This window comes from Orcinus orca, chromosome 14, assembly GCF_937001465.1.
Source record: "Orcinus orca chromosome 14, mOrcOrc1.1, whole genome shotgun sequence".
Classification (NCBI taxonomy): Eukaryota; Metazoa; Chordata; class Mammalia; order Artiodactyla; family Delphinidae; genus Orcinus; species Orcinus orca.
This window is the reverse complement of record NC_064572.1, coordinates 36393832-36411776: the sequence shown is the minus strand read 5'-3', so window position 1 is coordinate 36411776 and position 17945 is coordinate 36393832. Positions and strand designations below refer to the sequence as shown.

The following is a 17945-nucleotide window of genomic DNA, read 5'->3' as shown; positions in this document are numbered from 1 at the left end:
TTAATCCCGCATAATGATTTACAAAGTGACAAGTAAAATGGATTTACCGTGACAGCTTGAAAGGTGAACCACAGAAATAAAATTACACTCAGGCTCATCCTGTCTCTCTGCCACCTGTCCCCTCCCTTCCGAAAACCAGAAGTCCTGTGCACACACATGGACATATGTGCATGGCAGGGGGACAAAGGAGGAGGCAGCTCTGGCCCCTGTCCTGGGAAGGGCTGGCGGGTTCCCTGTTTCAGGTGCAGCCCGTAGAGGTGATGCTCACAGCAGCCCTCCAAAGCCAGGGGGCTGTCCTCATCGACAGATGAAGGCATGCTGGCTAGCATGCCCCGCGTGAGATTCCACCTTCAGGAGCACGCAGCAGGCACCCCAAGAGCCTGAGGGACCCAGCACTGCCAATTTCTACCGAATCTGTCTGATCAGACGTCGCAGTCCTAGGAACGGTTCCTAGGTTTTCAGGGGCCAGGGAGAGGGGTTCACCGCTTCCCCTGGCATGAGGCGGGACTCCAACAGCACTGGGCCAAAAACCAGACAAGAGGAAATCAGGGAAGACAAGAAACACCTTCAGCCAAGTTCAAGTAAACAGACGCTCCCGCCTGCAGTGCTGGGTTCACGGCCGGCATCTGGATTTCTCTGTCAATACCACGGCCCTCGATCTGTGCTTACAGAAGTACCACGGGGTACATTTTCCTCCACTGAAGCGGGCTCATTCGGCATTCAGCTGTGTGGGGGAGAAGGATCCAGCGTGCCAATGTGCCATCCGTGGGCCACACAGATACTCTCCCTGGTGGCAATGAACTCCACCAGCTGCTCCAGGCTCCCTGGCTGCCTGTCCACCTCCCCCAGAGAGGTGCCGGCACAGGCACCTGCCCAGGCTCCACAGTCAGAGGCAAAGCAGAGTGTTTACTAACCCTCCCTGCCTTTTCGGCATGAGAAACCTAAATAAAATGAGAGGTGGGCTTATTTACTGTATGGAATCCAAAAAGAAAAAGTAGCTGCTCACACAAGGTAAATAAATGACATGCAAAAAACACAAGTCAGAAAGCACCAGTTTTAAAAGACAGAGACTGGCGAAAACTATAGAAAACCAATTCTGGCCTTGGAGCTTACTAAAAATTTGATTTCTTTTAAAGGATTCTATACACCGAGCAAAACTCCAGCAAGTGAACACAGCTGAGTGAAACCTCTGTGCTGAGAAAAATCGGAAGTATCTGCATAGCTGAGGGTTTCTATTTCATTATCCATCTATCTGAGCTTTACTGAACACCTTCACAGATCCAGGCTGTCTGGGGATACAGGAACGAGAGCCAGCTGGTACCCTCATGGAAGGGGCAGCCCAGGGAGAATGCAGAGGGCTGGGGGAGTAAAGGGGGGCACTGAGAGACCCCCCAGGAGGAGACAATGACAAAACTGAGGCTTGCCGGTAAGGACAGGCTGGGAGACCTTATGCCATGGTCCACATGATGATGTCCAAAGCCCCATGGACAGATCTCTGTTTCACAAACGTGAGAACTTTGTGAGCAGAAGTCAGATAGACCACATTCAATCTTGGGGGAGCTGGTACAGAAAGTCTTGCCTATCCTGGAGGTACAAATGCTCAACCAGGCTTCCAGAAGTGTCCCAGGTAGAAGAGGCCTCGATGCACATATGGGGAAACCGAGGGCAGACAGAGCCAGGGCCTTGACTAGGTCAGGAAGCTGCTCCCCGGCAGAGATGGGAAATGGGTCTCCTACACTGGCCAGAGCCCCTTCCAGTGCCCAGTGCTACCCTGGGGGTAGCTATTCAGCCCAACATCAGACACTGGTGGAGCAGTGACAGGCTGGGAATACACATCTGGATGGCCACATGAGTCCCTGACCACTGGGAACCACTTAAACATAGAGGGGGAGGTACTTCTCCTACACAGGCCAGATTCTCATTCTTAAAAAAATCGCGCTTTCATTTCTTGAAAAAGGTGTTCACAGGGGCATCCCTCTGGCTAAGGCCTGCTCTTGCCTCCAGCTGGCAACCCTAACAAGTGTGTTTATTGGGTACAAACTGCCTTCCTCAGCCTCCCCTCCTGGCAGCCCTGGGAGGCGGGCACACTCCACCCATTTTACAGGTGAGCAGGCAGATCCAGAGACCCCTCTCAAGCCGGGTTCCTCTCTTTCTGGGCCTGCTGGGAAGACTGACCCACTGCTACATGCCAGGCGGGAGTTGGGATGGGCTGGTACAAGCGGAGTCCTCTGCCCACGGAGCCCATTGGCAGGTGCGGACTTGGCTCAGGGTCAGGCCTTGTGGGGCATCTAGGACCCTCGACCTCAGCAGTCTGAGCCCTGTCTGGCTGGGGCAGAGCCCCGGAACCACCCTGCCCAAGCGCTGCTGGGCCACGGAGGGTGCCGGCAGCCAGGCTGCGGTTTTGCCCTCAGCCAGTTCTTGGCTCCTACGCGATGAAGTGGAGAAGAGTCATGGCGAGAAGGCACTGTCCACCCACTCACCCTGCCACTGCGGGCAGCCTTGGGGCCACCCTGGACCGCGGGCCCAGCCCTCTGCTCAGCACCAGAATGCTGAGAGGCAGTGGCCAGCGGAGGCAAGGCCCACCGGACAAACACTGGCTCTAGTCACCTTCAAGGTGAGGCAAGGAGACCCAGCAGCCTGCACAGGTTCAGACCAGAGTGAGCCGGCCTGGCTTCTCCCCCGCAACCCACCCTCCTGCTGCTTCTGCCGCCACTTGGGAAGCAGGACTTCCCTCCTGCTGCCCCTGCAAGTCAAACGAATCCCAGTTTAGTTATCGAGGGCCTCCCAGGCTGCGGGAACTCTGGGACACTGGAGTGGCCTGACTCAGGCAGATTATCCTGTTAGAGGAGAGAGATGAAGAGAATGGGGAAACGGAGGCCCAGAGGGGACAAAGGGTCTGCCTGCGGTTACGAGGCAGGATTGGAGGCACAGGAACAAGGAATGTTAGGGCAGAAATGACCTTGGTGGGCCAAGCAGTCCCAGTGCCCCCATGTCACTGACAGGTAAACTGAGCCCCAGGGATGGGAAAGGACCTGCCGAAGGTGACTTTGAATCAATAAGAATCCCAGGATGATAATCCTGGGTAGATCCCGTGGGGACGAGATAGAGCTGCCCTCTGTGACCCCAGCCTCAAAAGTTAGGGAAGTTGCAACACTTCCTTGTTTCCATAGTGACTAGCTACTGCTCCAGGAATACACTGAAATGTTTGTGTTCCCTCTTCTGTGCCAGCCCTGGGCCAGGCTGTAAGGACACAGAGCGGAAAGAGGGGGTGAGAAGGGAGGCACAGACCCAGCCCCCATTCCAGTTGATCCCAACAATGGAGGGCAGGAGGGAGAGGAACAGGAGAATTTTCAGTGGAGGAAGAAATCCCTACCCTAGTGTCTGAGAATGTCAGGGGAGGGAGGTCAGAGGTGGCAGCTCTTGAGCTGGGCTCTTAGGGATGCAGAGGAGTTAACCAGACAGGATTGGGGAAGGAACTGACATAGGCAAAGCAAAGGTCCCAGGGCTTGAGGGTGATGGCACCTTAGAAAGGGACAGTGCACAGAGTGGAGAGCGTGAAAGTGGAGGAGATGAATGGAAGAAAATCACGATGGAAACCAAATGCAGAATGGCAAAATCACAAGTGTGACTAGGGTGTGACAAACACCTCCCCATGCCTCTGTTTTTCCAACTGTTAAATGGACACCTTATAGCTATATGGAAGGTGACAAGCACAAAAAAAGTCCTCCCACAGGACTTGGAGATCTGGGCCAGCTCTCCAGTCCCAGCCCTCAGCCTGTTTTGCAGAGGTAGGCAGGCATTCCCAATGGGCTTCTAGGCATAACCTCGGTCAACCTTCAAATACATCCAGGATCTGACTCTGTCTCACTAGGTCCACTGACCATTCTGGTCAAAGCCACCAGCATCCTCATGTGGGTTACTGTAAAAGCTACCCAGCTGGTCTCCTTGTTTCCACCCTTGTCCCCTAGAGTCTATTCTCAGCTCACTAGGCAGAGGGATCTTCTTAGAAGATAGTCTAAGCAGATAGTCTCAGTCCTTTAATTAAAATCCTCCAGTGGCTTCCAAATTACTGAGCATGAAGTCAGAAGCCCTTCCCGTGCTCCATAAGGCCCTCTGCGACCTGGTCCCTGACCATCTTGCTAACTTCCTCTCCTATCTTCCTCCCACTCCATCCAGCTACTATGGCTTCCCTGCCTTTCTTAGAGCATGCCACAGGACCTTTGCACATGCTGTTCCATACGCCTGGAATGCTCTTCTCCCAGATGTTCATGGGGTTCACTCTCTTACTTCCCTGAGATATCTGCTCAAATGTAGCCTCTTCAGAGAAGCCTTCCCTGATCACTCCATCTAAACAACCCCGATTCTCCCATCTCCTTATATCACCTCATCCTGACTTATTTTTCTTCAAAACACTTATCATAACTCAGCATGACATCATACATAAACTTGTAGACTTGCTGACTATCTCACCTAGGAGAATGCAGCAAGGCCTCTGTCAAGTTCACCACTATATCCCTAGGGCCTGGAATAGTTCCTGGCACATAGTAGGTGCTCAACAAATTGATAAATGAATAAGTAATCCATCTTTCTTGGAGAGCTGGGTAAGGGGAGGCACAGAAAGATCCCAGGCCTTGCTCCCTCAGGGGCAGAACACTCGAGGCTTCCAGACCAGCCAGGAAAATTTGTTCTCAGGCTGGCCTAAGGACCCACCAGCAGGAAAAATGTGCTGCCCTCCCACCCAGTGCACAGGCTCCCAGACCTGGAAGGGAAGCAGGTCCCGGCCTAAGGGTCTTCAATAGTTCTTTCCATACACACTAGACTTGAGCAGCCCAAGGAATCAGTCTCAGGGAGCAGTGGATGGAAGGAGGCCAGGCTGGCTAGGGCGGGAGGGGTTAGCATCTTGCTGGCTTTGCAGCCAGCTTCCTTCCCTCTCTGGGCTTCAGTCTCCTACTCTGGGAAATGGGCATGAGACAGGGATAAGATAAGCTGGTTGCCCAGGTCCCTCCTGCTCCAACAGTCTGGGCATCTTTGGGTCTTCAGAGCCCCAGGAAGGATCAAACCAGGTTGAAACTAGGGCCACAGATTCAACCCATGGTCCCAGGCCAGGGTAACATCCTGCAGCCAGTTAGAATAGACACCTGGGCAAGGGGTCTCAGGTGGGCTCCTGGAGACCGTTTCCACCCAAGGTCATGGCTGGCAGAGTGTGGGGCAGCCCTGTCAGAGCCAGGAAGTGAAGGGGAGAACACCGTCATAGGGCAGCAGCCCCAGGCGAGGGCCCCAGGCTGGGGGAGCCAGCTGTCTCAATGAAGACCCCAGGGAACACCTGCCTGCCCCCAGGCCCAGAGGTTCTGACGAGCACAGCCAGAGGCACGAGGCCCAGGAGCTTTGTGAGATGAGGATGGTAAATCCCAGGCAAGCCAGGCACACCATCGCCACAGCCACAAGGGACCTCTCCCCGGGTCTCACTGGAGCAAAGGGTTTCTGTCAAGTGACAAGGCAGAGGATGGGCACTGGCGGATGGTCGGAATGCCTGGGTTTTAGCTCCAGCTCTGCCACAGACTGCCCTGTGACCCCGGGGAGGCCTCTGTACCCTCTGGGGTCAGACTCAGCAGCTAAATGAAAGGGTTGGCCTGGATAATCTCCAAGGCCTTTCTGTGCTGACACTGTCATCAAGGCACATGGTAATAAAACATTGCCCTCCCCGACGCCATGACACTGCACAGCATGCAAAGTGCTGGCCCTCCCCTCTGACTCTTGTGACAGCCTCAGAGGATACTGTCGGTGGGTGGCAGTGCCAGAAGTTCTGACTCTACGTCCAGTGCTCTCTACAGATACCCAGGTCCCTGGGGCCTTGGGACACTTAGGCAGGATGTCCCCTTGACAGAGTGGCAGGGGACAGAGAGGGGCTCGGTGAGGAGGCGGATGGAAGCAGACAGGGAGGGAGTATTACACACAGCCCCCTGGCTATCCTCCTAGAAAGGGACCCCAGTTCCAGTGGTAGGTGAGCCTGCTGGGAGAGGCTAGGAAGACAGCCTTCTCGAACCATCGGGTATGTCTGACCCTTGAAGAGCAGATGCCAGGCCACTTTCTTTCCCTCAGACCCTACTGAGCCACATTTAGGACCTCCCCAGCCTAGATCCATGTCTTACGACCTGGGTTAGACCGTTTTCAGGTCAGGCCTGAGGTCTCCAAGCTGCCCAGGCTCTTACCAGAGGCAGAGATAATAAGGAGGCCCAGGGAATCGAAAAAGGCCACCTCTTTCAGGAAGCCCATTCTGCCCACTCCAGCCTCGGACTCAGCCTAGCAAGAAGTCTCTGGGGATACACCCATGACGTGGAGTATGGCAGGGAGCTCCCGAGAACTGACTTCCCCATATCTGCATTGTCCTGAGAAGAGAACTAGCAGGAAGCATCCTTCCAGGCTCCACACGAGGTGGAACCTCCTAGATGGAGGAAGCTCCTGAGAGGCAGGGAGTGGCCCGTCCCTGGAGGTGTGCAAGCCCATGACAGAGAGTGCTCTCTGGGGATGCTGCAGAAGGGCCAGAGGTCATCTGTGTAACAAGGCACCAGATGAGGTGGCCGCCAAGCTCCCTCACAGTCCTGAGAACCAAGGGTCCCACGGATACCTGGCATAGTAGCGTCCAGAGCCCCTGGAGGGGGAGGTCTGAGGGACCATCACACTGGCTGGACGGCCACACCTCTAGGGAGCTGGCTAGGAGGGCAGCCATCCACAAGGCAGAAAACGCTGAGAACTCTGGTGCCCACAAGGATTCCAACCTTCAAAGCAGTCCCACTCCTTCTGCCTATAGAAATCAGCCTCACAGACAATTCACGCACAAAAATGAAGGTGTCAACCCGGGCCGGGGTGGGAGGAATCACAAAGCAGTCCTGTTGCAGGAAATAAATCAGTGTTGAGCTCACAGCTTCAGGGAAGCTCCTTTCACAGCCAGGCCCCATTACCAAACACCAGGCAAGAAATCACACCTGAGGTTTCCTCCCTTTTTCCAGGATCAGAAACACAGGGGGGTCCTGGAACTCGGGGTGTGAGGTGGGGTGGTGGTGAGCAAACTGGGCAGGGAGGCTGAGAGCCAAGGAGCCCCCTGACTCGCCCCCTGCCAGCCACAAAGCCCACTCCTCAGAATCCCACAGAGTCAGGGACAAGAGGAGTGCAAGCCCAGAGAAAGTGACACGTCCACAGTCACAGAGTGGGCCTGCCAGCATGGGAACCCAGCTCAGGCCCAGGGCTCTCCCCAGGGCCCCAGGCCGCCTCGCCCTCTCTGACAGCAGCACAACACCCACAGCTCACAGCTGATTCATACCAGCGAGGCATCCTGAAGACACAGCGCACTCCTCTATAAGTAAATGCCACTGGGCCCCTCGGCCCAGGAAGAGGAAACATTAACTGGGGCAGGATAAACAGGCAGTGCAGCAAGCATGGTTGAAACTGGCCTCCTGACCCAGAGGAGGTAAGCCCTAAACCAGTCCTGGTCAGCCTTCCTAGAAGAGGGAGTGGGCGGGACCTGGCTCCCTTCACCCTAATCCCTAGCTCTTTCTGGGGACTTTGAATCCTGGCGCTGACAGAGGATGAGACGGAATGGTTTCAGCAGTGAGGTCGGCTGGCACAAGAGGCCACCCCCTGGGGCCACCCAGTCCCTGTGCCAAGCTTTGTGTCCCGGGGGCCCTACTGCTGTTAGTGACCGTGGTCAGGTCCCTTCCCTCCCTCGGCCTCTTTTCCTCATCAGCCCAAAGTCAGGCTGGATTAGGAACAGGGGTTTCAACACAAATGCCTCCAAGACTACGGAAGTGACACACAAAAATGAGTAGGAATCAGAGGGTTTGTGGGCAGGAGGAAGGGAAAAACGACCCAACAGTCATGCTCACTCCAGGGCCAGGGTAATTTTAGACCCTTGGATGAAGGCTGTGGTTCTTACACTGCTTTCAGGTGTCCAAAGTCATTCAAGGATGGGAACAAAGCTGGGGACCATATCTCTCCAGAAAAAGACATAATTGCCAAGGTGTGCACGCAGGCTCAGGGCCCCCGCAGGTTGGGTACGAGGCCCCTCCTGCCTCACCGCTGGCAGGTCTTTGAGGCCTATCTCTAGGGACATGGCAGGGGCCCCACCCCTCTGCCAAGCTGGCCTTGCTTTGGGGCCTGCCCAACCACAAACGGATTTGTGGTCTGGTAACAATAAAAGAAAAGGAGGCCAGCAAAAGTGACAGAGACCTGCAGGCTTGAAGCGGGTAGAAGTCAGGTAGAACCGCCAAGAGGGCAGGCTGGCGGGGATTCTGTCCACAAGGAAGCCGTCCTCGTCCTCCCCATCGTAGGCATCCCTCGGGAAAGGCTGTTCTTCAGCAGGAAAACCATCCACTGGGCCGGCTGAGCCGCAGATGCCAGAGCTGGAAGTGACCACCCAGCTGCACGTTTCCCAGGATGTTCCACTGGTGTCTCTAATAGTTATTTTGCATTAAAAAGGGAGAGTGGAGGAGTGTCCTATAGCTTGGGAAACCCTGGGTGAGGCAAAGGGGCTGGTGATTTCCCAGGACAGGGTGTGCTCTGCCATCTGTCCTTCCTTTTGTGGGCCGGTGCTCCCGAGGACCCACTCTGGGAAACCTGGATGTGGTCTCAGCTCAGGATTTTCGGGTAAGGAAACAGGCTCAGGGCATCCGTGACTGGCCTAAGGTCCCAGAGTCAGTTACCATCCATTGTGATTCTGCACAGTAGTTGACGGTGGACAAGGCTCAGCCCCTCCATCCTCTCCTTTTCTCCACCGGGGAAAAGCCTACGAGGGACGCCTCGCCTCATCCCTCGCCTCAATTTACGGGTGAGGAAGATGAGGTTCCAAGGCAGGAACCCAGATTAAGTCTCCACCTTCAGAACATCTCTCCCAGGGGAACAGGCTTCCCTGATAGGGTGAATGAAAACTTGGGTTGTCACAGGGGGCCTCTCCAAGATGTCCCAGCAGCCCTTCCTGCTACAGAGGGGAGAATGGCAGGTGTCAGGAAGCCTGGATCCCAAGCCTGTCTTTGCTGGTCCTGAAGTACCAGGTGACCCTGGGCAATCCCCCCGACCTGAGTGTCCTTGTCGGTCAGTTGGAGGTAACGCAGTGCTAACAGCTGACCAGGTGTCGTGGGAAGCAATGGCCATGACAATGACTGAGGCTGCCGTGTCTTGGGCACTTACTATGCGTCAGACCCTGCATGTGCTCCATCTTCTCAAACTAAGGGAAAGGTAATATGTTCTTTTTATACTATTAGTGAGCCTGTGGTGCAGCTGTGGAGCTGCCCAAAGTCACAGATGTCACAGAGGGTGGAGCTGAGAGTTGATCCCAGGCAGTATAAGAGCCTAAAACAAACGAGTTGCCCAAGAAATGCTGGCTATTAGGATATTTACGGAGGACTTTGGTTAGTTGTTTTAAGATGTAAACAGCAGAAGCACCAAAATAACGACATCAATAAGAAAAGTCCACCCCTCCGCACCCAGAACACTCAGGCCCCCTCAATGAGACACTCTGGTGCAAGGGATCCATTTCGCTGTGTGATGTGTGGCCAGTCCCTTTACCTCTCTGGGCTCTGGGTTTCCCCATTGCAAAACAGGAAGGTGGGACAGAGACCTAGAAGGGCCCTCTCCACTTGCCAATGCCAAAGGGTTTCAGGACCCTTCCCCAGAGGTCTGTGTGCCCCATTTGTCCCTCAGCCAGAGTGCTACCTGGGCTGAGCCGAGCGCCAGTTTTCCTAGTTTTGGCCAAGGTCTACCAGGGAGTAGGACTGGAGTTTGGACAAAAGCCTGGACACGGGGTGAGGCCCAGGCACCTGGCTCTCCTCCCTCGTCCTGAGGTGACACGGGTGACTCCCATGGCGGACCGGGCTCCCTCCCTGCTTCTCCATCCACAGAGGAAGTGTTAACAGGCCATTCTACAAAGGACAAAAGTCAGCCCTCAGAGGGCCGGGTGGGGCTGGGGGACAGGCAGAGGAAGCCACCCATCTCCTTGGACTAAACAGGCCTGGGCAGATGAGAAATCTTGTACCCTCCCCAAAGGGTTTCTGCTTTACTTCCCTCAAATCTCCAATGCAACCAGACTATTATTATCTTTCAAGAAATATGCTGCTGGGTTGGGGCTCCATTGCCCATCCTCCTCCAACGGCACAGGATCTGGGGGTTCGACTGAAAATGTCCTCCCCAGGTTCATCTGGCCCTTTCCAAGTCAAAGGTGCAACAGCATTCATTTCTGAGCTCCAAAGGGTGGCTATCGGGGCTGCACCAGGCCAGCAATAGGTGCTCAATAAATGTTTAATGAACTAATGGGCTAGAGAGACAGGGTTCCAGGCCTGGCTCTGCCACTAATTCGCTGTTGCCCTTGGATATAGCCAATTGTTTCTTTCCATAGTTGGGTTTCCCGGACTGGAAAAAAAAAAGTCAGACCAGGTAACCCTTATGGCCCATCAATTCTACACCACACGCTTAAGGGTGCAACACACAGGCAGGGAGCTTCCAGGGTAGAAGGAGGTTTCAAACATCTCTTCCCACTGCTCCAGAGCGAAGAGGAGGACAGGACGTGACTGCTGGGTGGGAAGCTCCCAGTAAGGGGTTCTGAAGGCATCACAGCCATCCGCCCCCCTCCCCTGCAAGCGCCAACCTCTGTGGGTGAATGACTAGAGATGCTGAGGAATGAGAATGGGGACACGGTAGAAGAAAGGATAGAAAGTGGGTGCAGTGTCCATTTAAGACAGACACCAAAATAATTCCAAAATAATTTTAGAAGAGCCACTGAAAGTACAAAGAGACTATATTTTAAATGACACGCCCCCACCCCACCCCCAACATTCAGATTAGCTCTGTTATTTTCTGGCAAGGCTCTAATCTGCATTGAGGTGGACCCTCCAAGCAATGAAGAATCTGGGACAGACTGGTGGGAGAGGAGGGAGAAAGCCCCCATATCTGGGAGCCCTGGGAGAGGCAGGCCTGAGTCCTCGGCAGAAACCCTGGCCAGCAGAGGCCACAGCATTGTGTCTGTGTACAGGTAATGCCAACTGGGGAGCCAGCTTTGAGACAAATGAATCCCTCCAGCCCCTATCTCTGGAAGCAGACTTCTCTGGAGGGTTTACTAGCCCCCGGACAATTCCAAACCTGCCCTGAAGTCTCCAGGTACAAAGATTACAAAGCCAGAAGTCCCTGCCACCCTGCCGCTACCAGCCATCCAGGCCCTAGGCCAGTCCCTATCCGTCTGCAGGCCTCAGTTACCCCACTGGCACAGTGAAGGGTTTGAGCTGGATGACGTCTAAGGGCCATGCCTGCTGTGACAGTCTGCAATGCTAAGACTCTACGGAAAAGCACAACACCTACATCACTCAGGCCTCCACCCCGGAGACCTGAGAAGGGAGTCCCCAGTCCCCAGTCCCCAGTCGGCTGGTTAAGGCTGGGGGCTGGGGCCTAGCAGAGTCCCCACACCGTCTGTCCTCAACAGCCTGCCACGGCTGAAACCTTTGAGTGGTTACAATTACAGCCGGGCTAACAGGATTAGGGGAGCATTGAAATCTAAGAAATCTAATTAGCTCAGACACCCCGGCCTCCCCCAACACGATCCTGCAGTAACCCCAGCAGCTGGGCCTGACAGGCGGGGCCCGGGGCCCTCCTGGGCCACAGTCATTACCTGTGCAGGTGTGCCAGGCTGGGCCAGGCTTCCTGGGGAGCTGCCAGTTCAGCCTGCCCGGCTGCTCCCTGCTCTGGACACCACCACCTGCAGCCTTGTCCTGGGGTGGCACTCAGATGAGCTCCAGAAAACCCGGGCCCGGGGCCTGGCCTGCAGGCGAGCAGTGTCAAGGGGCAGAAGGAATTCAAGGGCCCCTACAGGGCGGCTACCCGGCACGGCCTGGGGACTGACTCAGTCAGAGAAGGGGCAGGCTGAGCCAACGTCTGCACCTATAGAAACCATCGCAGCCCAGGGAAGAGCCTTGGGCTGCACGGGGATCTGGGGCCTGGAAACACCTCTGCTTCCTGCTCCAGGGCCAGGGATGAAGCCCCATGCACAGACACGTGCGCCCTGGGTAGTCATGACAGGATCTGGGGCTCAGAGCAAGCTCTGGCTGTAAGACACTGTGCCATAAGGGTGCAGCTGCTCGGGGCATGGGCCGCGTGCTGCCAAATGGGAAGAGCAAGTGAGGCCCCACCATGACCCTTCCTGGGCGCAGCTCCTCCACCTCCGCCTCAGTCCCCAATTCCCCGTTCTCGGGGTCCACGTGGATTTCTGTATCCCTGTCCCCGCCTTGCTGGTGGACTGCGAAGGCAGTAGCACAGCTGGCGTCTGTAAGGCCTGGGGTTGACTCCTGGCTGAGACACAGGTCCTTTCACCTCCCTGAACCTCAGTCTTCTTCTCTGCTAAATGGGGCTAATTCCAAATAGTAGCTAGCTTCCGCTGCTGTTCTCGGGGTTAAGCAAAGTTGGAGAGCGCTTCTAAACCGACCAGGTGCCACACAAAGGCGAGGGGCTGTGGCTATTGCTGTCATCGTGCGCCCCGTGGCAGGCAGCCGGCTGGTGCTGGTTAATTATTTATTTGGACTGATCTTCCTGCCCTTGCTGGACTGTGAGCTCCTAAGGAACAGGAACTGTCTTACACATTTCAGGGTCTCTCACAGGCCACGGTCCTCACACTGTGGACTCTCAGGAAGTATCTGTGAGATCAGTGCTGGGCCCCTGACCCAACCCCACCCCCTGCTATCTATCTCCTTCCTTCTCCTCCTACCCGATCCAAGGAAAGTGCCAGGAGGAAAGCTGGCACACAGACAGATAACAGTGAGCCCCTCAGGCAGACCCTCTCCTACTCCCCACAGGTCACTCCCAATAAGGGCTGGAAGCAGCCATTTGAAGGGTGTCCTCCCACCCCACAGGGGTGTGGCTTGCCTGGGCACTGGTATTGAATCTGGGATCATCCAGGAAAGTACAAGTCTGTGGTCTGGAGAATCCCCAGCTCCTCAAGCCCAGAGAGGTCAGGAGAGGTTGATTTCCAGAAGGCATGCAGCTGAGCACACCAATAGTCAGAACTGTCCACCAAAGGCAAAAACTGCCCTAAGGTAGTGAACTCCCTGTCATGGGGAGCATGCAAGCCAAGGCTGGACAATAAGCTGCCAGGGAGGTAGCCTTGGATGGGAGAGCAGTTTCTGGAAAATGCTTCTAGCACCTCCAATCCAACCCCTTTGTGCCTCATCCATTCTGTACCCAGAGCCTGCCAGGCCTTCAGGGGACACACACCCAGGGATCTCACGCCCATATCTGCCTCATTCTCACAGCAAGCAGGTAGGATTGGGGGGCAGGGCGGCGGGTGTCCTGCCCTTGGGCCCATTTTACAGATGTGGAGACTGAGGCCCAGCTGAGTGAAGCTATGGGCCCAAAGCAGCCAGTCAGCTACAGCCTCCTGACACCTCTGCCCTACCTCCTCAGGTAATAGCAAACGCCCTCATAATCGTGATGGGTTTCTGGACTCTTTCCTCATAGCCTGCGCTTGGGACTGGTTTTCTCAGCCTTCCTTCATCTTCCCTGAGGGCAGTGTCCAACCTCCAGATCACCCCTGGAGCTTCCAGCCTACACAGGCTCTGCCTCCCCCTTTCCTCAGGGTAGAGCTCTAGGGACAAAGAGCCCCCCTCCTTAGAGGGCGTGGACAGAAGCCACTGTGTCCTGCTGAGAGGTCAGAGCAGTCACCAGGCAAGGCTGCAGCAGGGTTCAGGGTAATTACAGCAGCCCGGCCTTTGTTGTCCACACAAAACCTAAGGAACCTCATAAAGATGAGGTGGTGATAGGAGCCAGGCTAGGGCCCTGGGGAGCAAAGTTATGAATTAAAAGTATGGGACTCAGGACCTGGCAGGCCCGGCTTCCTGGTTCTGTGACAGAGTGCCCAGAGAAGCTTCCGGAAATTGACTTGTTGGTGCCTGAATTTCTTACAGCAACATCTCTCCGTGAGACTAGGGTCACAACTGCCTGTTGGATGCTGGCCGAGGCTAGAGAACTCAGTATCTGTGGCTTCACACACGGGTACTCTTACGACAAAACTCTTGGGACACAGCAGGCCTCCAAGTGTCTTCCTTCCTTATCCACCCCGATCTCTGTCAATCAGGAAAAAAGTGAAGTCTGCAGCTCTTAGCTGGGTCCTTCCCTCTGCAATTTTCCATTGATGGTGTACACCTGTCCTAGGCTGGGGCACATCTCTGGGGACCAGGGATGGAGACAATGTTGTGTTACTGTCACTAGGCGTGTGTGTGTGTGTGTGTGTGTGTGTGTGTGTGTGAGAGAGAGAGAGAGAGAGAGAAAGAGAGAGAGAGAGAGAGAGAGAGAGAGAGAGAAACCCCAAGTCTCTGGACCTTTCTTTGCTCCTGGCTGAGAAAGGAATGAGGCTCCTCCTCCTCTCCCCTTCCTTAGGAGAAAAAAGGGACATTTGTCCCCATAAAAAAGGCAGCAATCTTTTTTTGCATAGACAGGACTAGTTATCAAAGTTTCCAATAAGTCCAACAATTACTTATTCCCAACTCTTCTCTGTGAGCCATACCCTGAATGCCTCAAAACCCCAATCCAAAAACCATTTACAACTCTTGAAAACTCCCTACCGCTCAATCCCCACCACCCCCTAGCCACCACAGTCACTGCCACCAACTCAGAAGTCTACAGTTTTGAGATTTACATGTGAAAACAGCATTTCATATCCTTGTGACTTGGGACAAGGAGATGCTTCTGTCCTTTTGGAGAAAAAAAACCCGGCCGAAAACACAAAACTCAGAAGAAAACAGCATCGCCCTCCCAATGCATTCCCTTGGCCCCAAAGTCACACGTGCTCTGTGGCAGATTCGGCTTTCAATGTGTCTTTTGTTTGATGCTGGTGCTTCAATATCTTCAACCTGAAGAGAGGAAGGTCAGCACAAGGCTTGGGGCATATTCACAAACTGCGCCACGAGGGGCAGGCAGCGGGCAAGTGAGGGGCCAGGAATTCCCTGGACCCCCTCAAAAAGCAGCCGGGACACAGAAAGTTACGGATTTGCTCCCTGATCTGAACTTCCCTGAGAGCAACTTTTAAACTCCCGGGACCATGCTACAAACGCCAGCAAAGGCTAGTCAGACTTCATCACCAGCCAAGCTGCCCATTCTCCAGCTGCAGCGCCTGCCTCTTTTTCTCTACCTTCAAGAAACAATAATAAGCAAACCCAGGCACCTCTGGGAACAGCCTCTGGCCTCCTGCCCTGCCCTGTGTAACGAGCCTGTCTTCACACCCACGAGGGAGGAGGAGACGGCACTGGCTAACCCTCTGGTCTACCAGGCCCTGTTCCCGGGGTTGCAGCAAGGAGACAAACTGTTGCTCAAGAAAATCCTCCAGAAAACCCTTGGCACCAGAAGATAACTCCGGGCAGCTCCTGCCCAGTGCCAAGCCAGGAGCTTCCAGAGGTGGCTTCCCCCTGCCCTTTTAAATCTGTGGGGCTGGGCCCTACTCTCCCATGCCCTGGGCTGTCCACCCAGGGGGCTCCGAATGGCCATGGCAGAGCAGGGAGGAAGAAAAGGCTGGCCGAGCAGTGCCCTCACCCTGCCAGCTCAGCCGCCAGCTTCTTGGAGGACCTCTGAGAGAACATTTGTTTGGGCTGCCAAGTTAAATCTTCCTCCCTCATGTCAGGGCATTGGAAAAGCAGTCAGGGGGGAGGAGAAGGCGGAGAGCGGGGGTTAGGAGCAGCGGGAAGGAGGGAGGCAGGCGGGCAGCTCACAGAGCCCCAGTTACTCCGGCACTGCCTGCGCAGGAAGCTTGCGGCTCCGAGGCAGGCGCTGCCGGGACTCCGGACACCCAAGCAGGGGCCGGGCCGCCCGGCCTCCAGGGTCAGGCGCCGGGTGCCAGGCGCCCTGGGCTCCCGCCCAGGGAGAGGCCCTCGCTCCGTGGCCCGCCGGAGGAGCGAGGTGGGAAGGGACGGCAAGGGAGGAAAAAGTTTGCGGCAGGTAGAGGGGTCGGGCTGAGCGGCCCTGCTGTCGGGCTGTCCCCCGGGGAGGGGTGGGGGACCCGGGCCGGCTGCCCTGGCTTGCACCCGCCCGCCCGCCCTCCCGCTTGGGTTGTTTACATTCCTGGAGTGTCTTTTAAACCCGGGGCTGAGGCCGGCTCCCGGCCTTCTCCGGAGGCTCCGGGGCAGTCTCCCGTGAAAATCTGCTGGCGCACAATGGCGGGGAAGACGGCCGCCCCTCGCCCGCGCCCCCGCTGCTCCGGGGCGGGGAGCCTGCCCTCCGCGCCGCGCCCTCTCCTCGCCCGGCTGGCTTCCTGGACAGATGTCCCCGGCGAGGGGGCGACGCGCGCCCGCTGCCCGCGCCCCAGACGCCGAGGCCGCGCTCCCCACTGTTTTCTACCCAGCCCAGACGCCAGGAATGTGAAACAAGCTTCCAGAGCCCGCCCCCCACCCCAGCTCCAGCCCCGGCCCGGCCCCCCAACCTCCGCCCGGGCCGGCCTCCCACTCCCCCGGGGCCGCCGCCGCCGCCGGAGACGGAGAGGAAGAAAAGAACACGGGGAAATTACTTTCGTATTTGCAACGCGCGCGCACACACGCACATCTTCCCCCTGGGCTGCCCTCTTGGCCGGGGCAGCTCCATCGAGGCTTTGGCCTTAAGGTTCCTCGGGCTTCTAAAGATCTACTGGAAGACCCTACACACACCCCTTGGCGTTCCCCGCTAGTATGGTGCGCCGCGTCTCCCTGGGCAATTCCCACACAAACAACTTAACCGCGCCCCCCCTCCCATTTACAAAAGTGTGTGTTTTCCCTGGAAATTCAGATGCACAACTTAACACCACCACCCCTTGCCGCCACGAAATCCGGCGCCTTCCCTGGCGGTTCCCCTACACACAGGCGCACAACTTCGCGTCTTTCCAAAGGAGACGAGGGAAACCGAGGTGATCCTACGCCGGTCCTTCCTTCCCTCCCTCCCTCTCTCCCTCCCTTCCTTCTTTCTTCCCTCCCTCCCTCCCTTCCGAATCCCGGTCCTGCACGGCCCCCGGTGTACTGAACCAGGGCTGCAGGCGCGCCGGCAGGAGGCGGGCACCAGGTCCGCGCGCGTACAACTGCACTCACGCCCCGCGCACCCGAAGAGCCCCGGCCCCCGCGCGCAGACCAAGACGGCTCCGCGCAGCCCGGCGTTCGCCGGTTGCCTGGGCCTTGGCCCCTGGTAGCCAAGAAGAGCGCAGCGGAGCCCAGCCGCCGGCCACTCGTCCGGCTCGCCAGGTACCGGCGGAAATTAAAGGGAAAAACCCTAACGCCCAGCGCCCCACAGTCGCACCCCAAGAGTCCACGGGGAGCGGGAGGAAGGCCTGGGGCCAGCGGACGCCCGGGTCTGGCCCCAAACTTACCCGGAGCTGCGAGCGCCGCTGCCGCCGCTGGAGGACGCGCCGCTGCCGCCGCCGCCGCCGCTGCCGGGCAGGGCCGGCTCCGGCCGGGAGGAGCTGCGAGGGCGCCGAGATGGGCTCCGCGCCGGCTTCTGCTCCGCGCCGACCGGGGCTGGGGTCACCGCGCTGCGCCGGCGCTGCTCGCTCGCTCCGCCGCCCGGTCGCTGCTCTCCGCCTGCCGCCCGGCCGCTCGCTCTCCCGGGCGCCAGCCGCCGCTCGCTTTTTTAATGTCCACAGACAGTGAAAAGGAACTCGGCGTTAGGGGGTGAGTAAGTGAATCAACTCGCCCGGAGCCGAGCAAGTTGAAGTGTCAGATTACATTGGCTATTCTATTTCCAAAGGGCCCCGCGCCGCCGGCCGGCCGCAAAAGCCGGTGCGGAACTGAGGGAGGAGCGGAGCGCCGCGCCACCGCCACCGCCGTCGCCGTCGCCGCCGCCGCCGCCAGCGCTCAGCTCCCTCGCCTAGCGCTCTCTGCGCTCTCGCCTCTCCCTGTCTCTTTTCGCCTCTCTTTCTCTCCCTCGCCTTTCCCTTCCCTTTCCCTCTTTTGCTTCCTTTCTTCCCAGCT

General features: G+C 56.8%; 1 protein-coding gene across 9 annotated transcripts in view; it reads right to left on the bottom strand.

The window, feature by feature from the left end:
- Positions 1-17484, bottom strand: part of ZMIZ1 (zinc finger MIZ-type containing 1) — a 230753-nt gene extending 213269 nt beyond the window's left edge. For all 9 annotated transcript variants that reach the window (XM_033434003.2, XM_033434005.2, XM_033434004.2 and 6 more), the window contains exon 1: positions 17345-17484. The gene's annotated coding sequence lies outside the window, so the exon portion shown is untranslated. The remainder of the gene's footprint in view (positions 1-17344) is intronic.
- Positions 17485-17945: the final 461 nt, after the last annotated feature.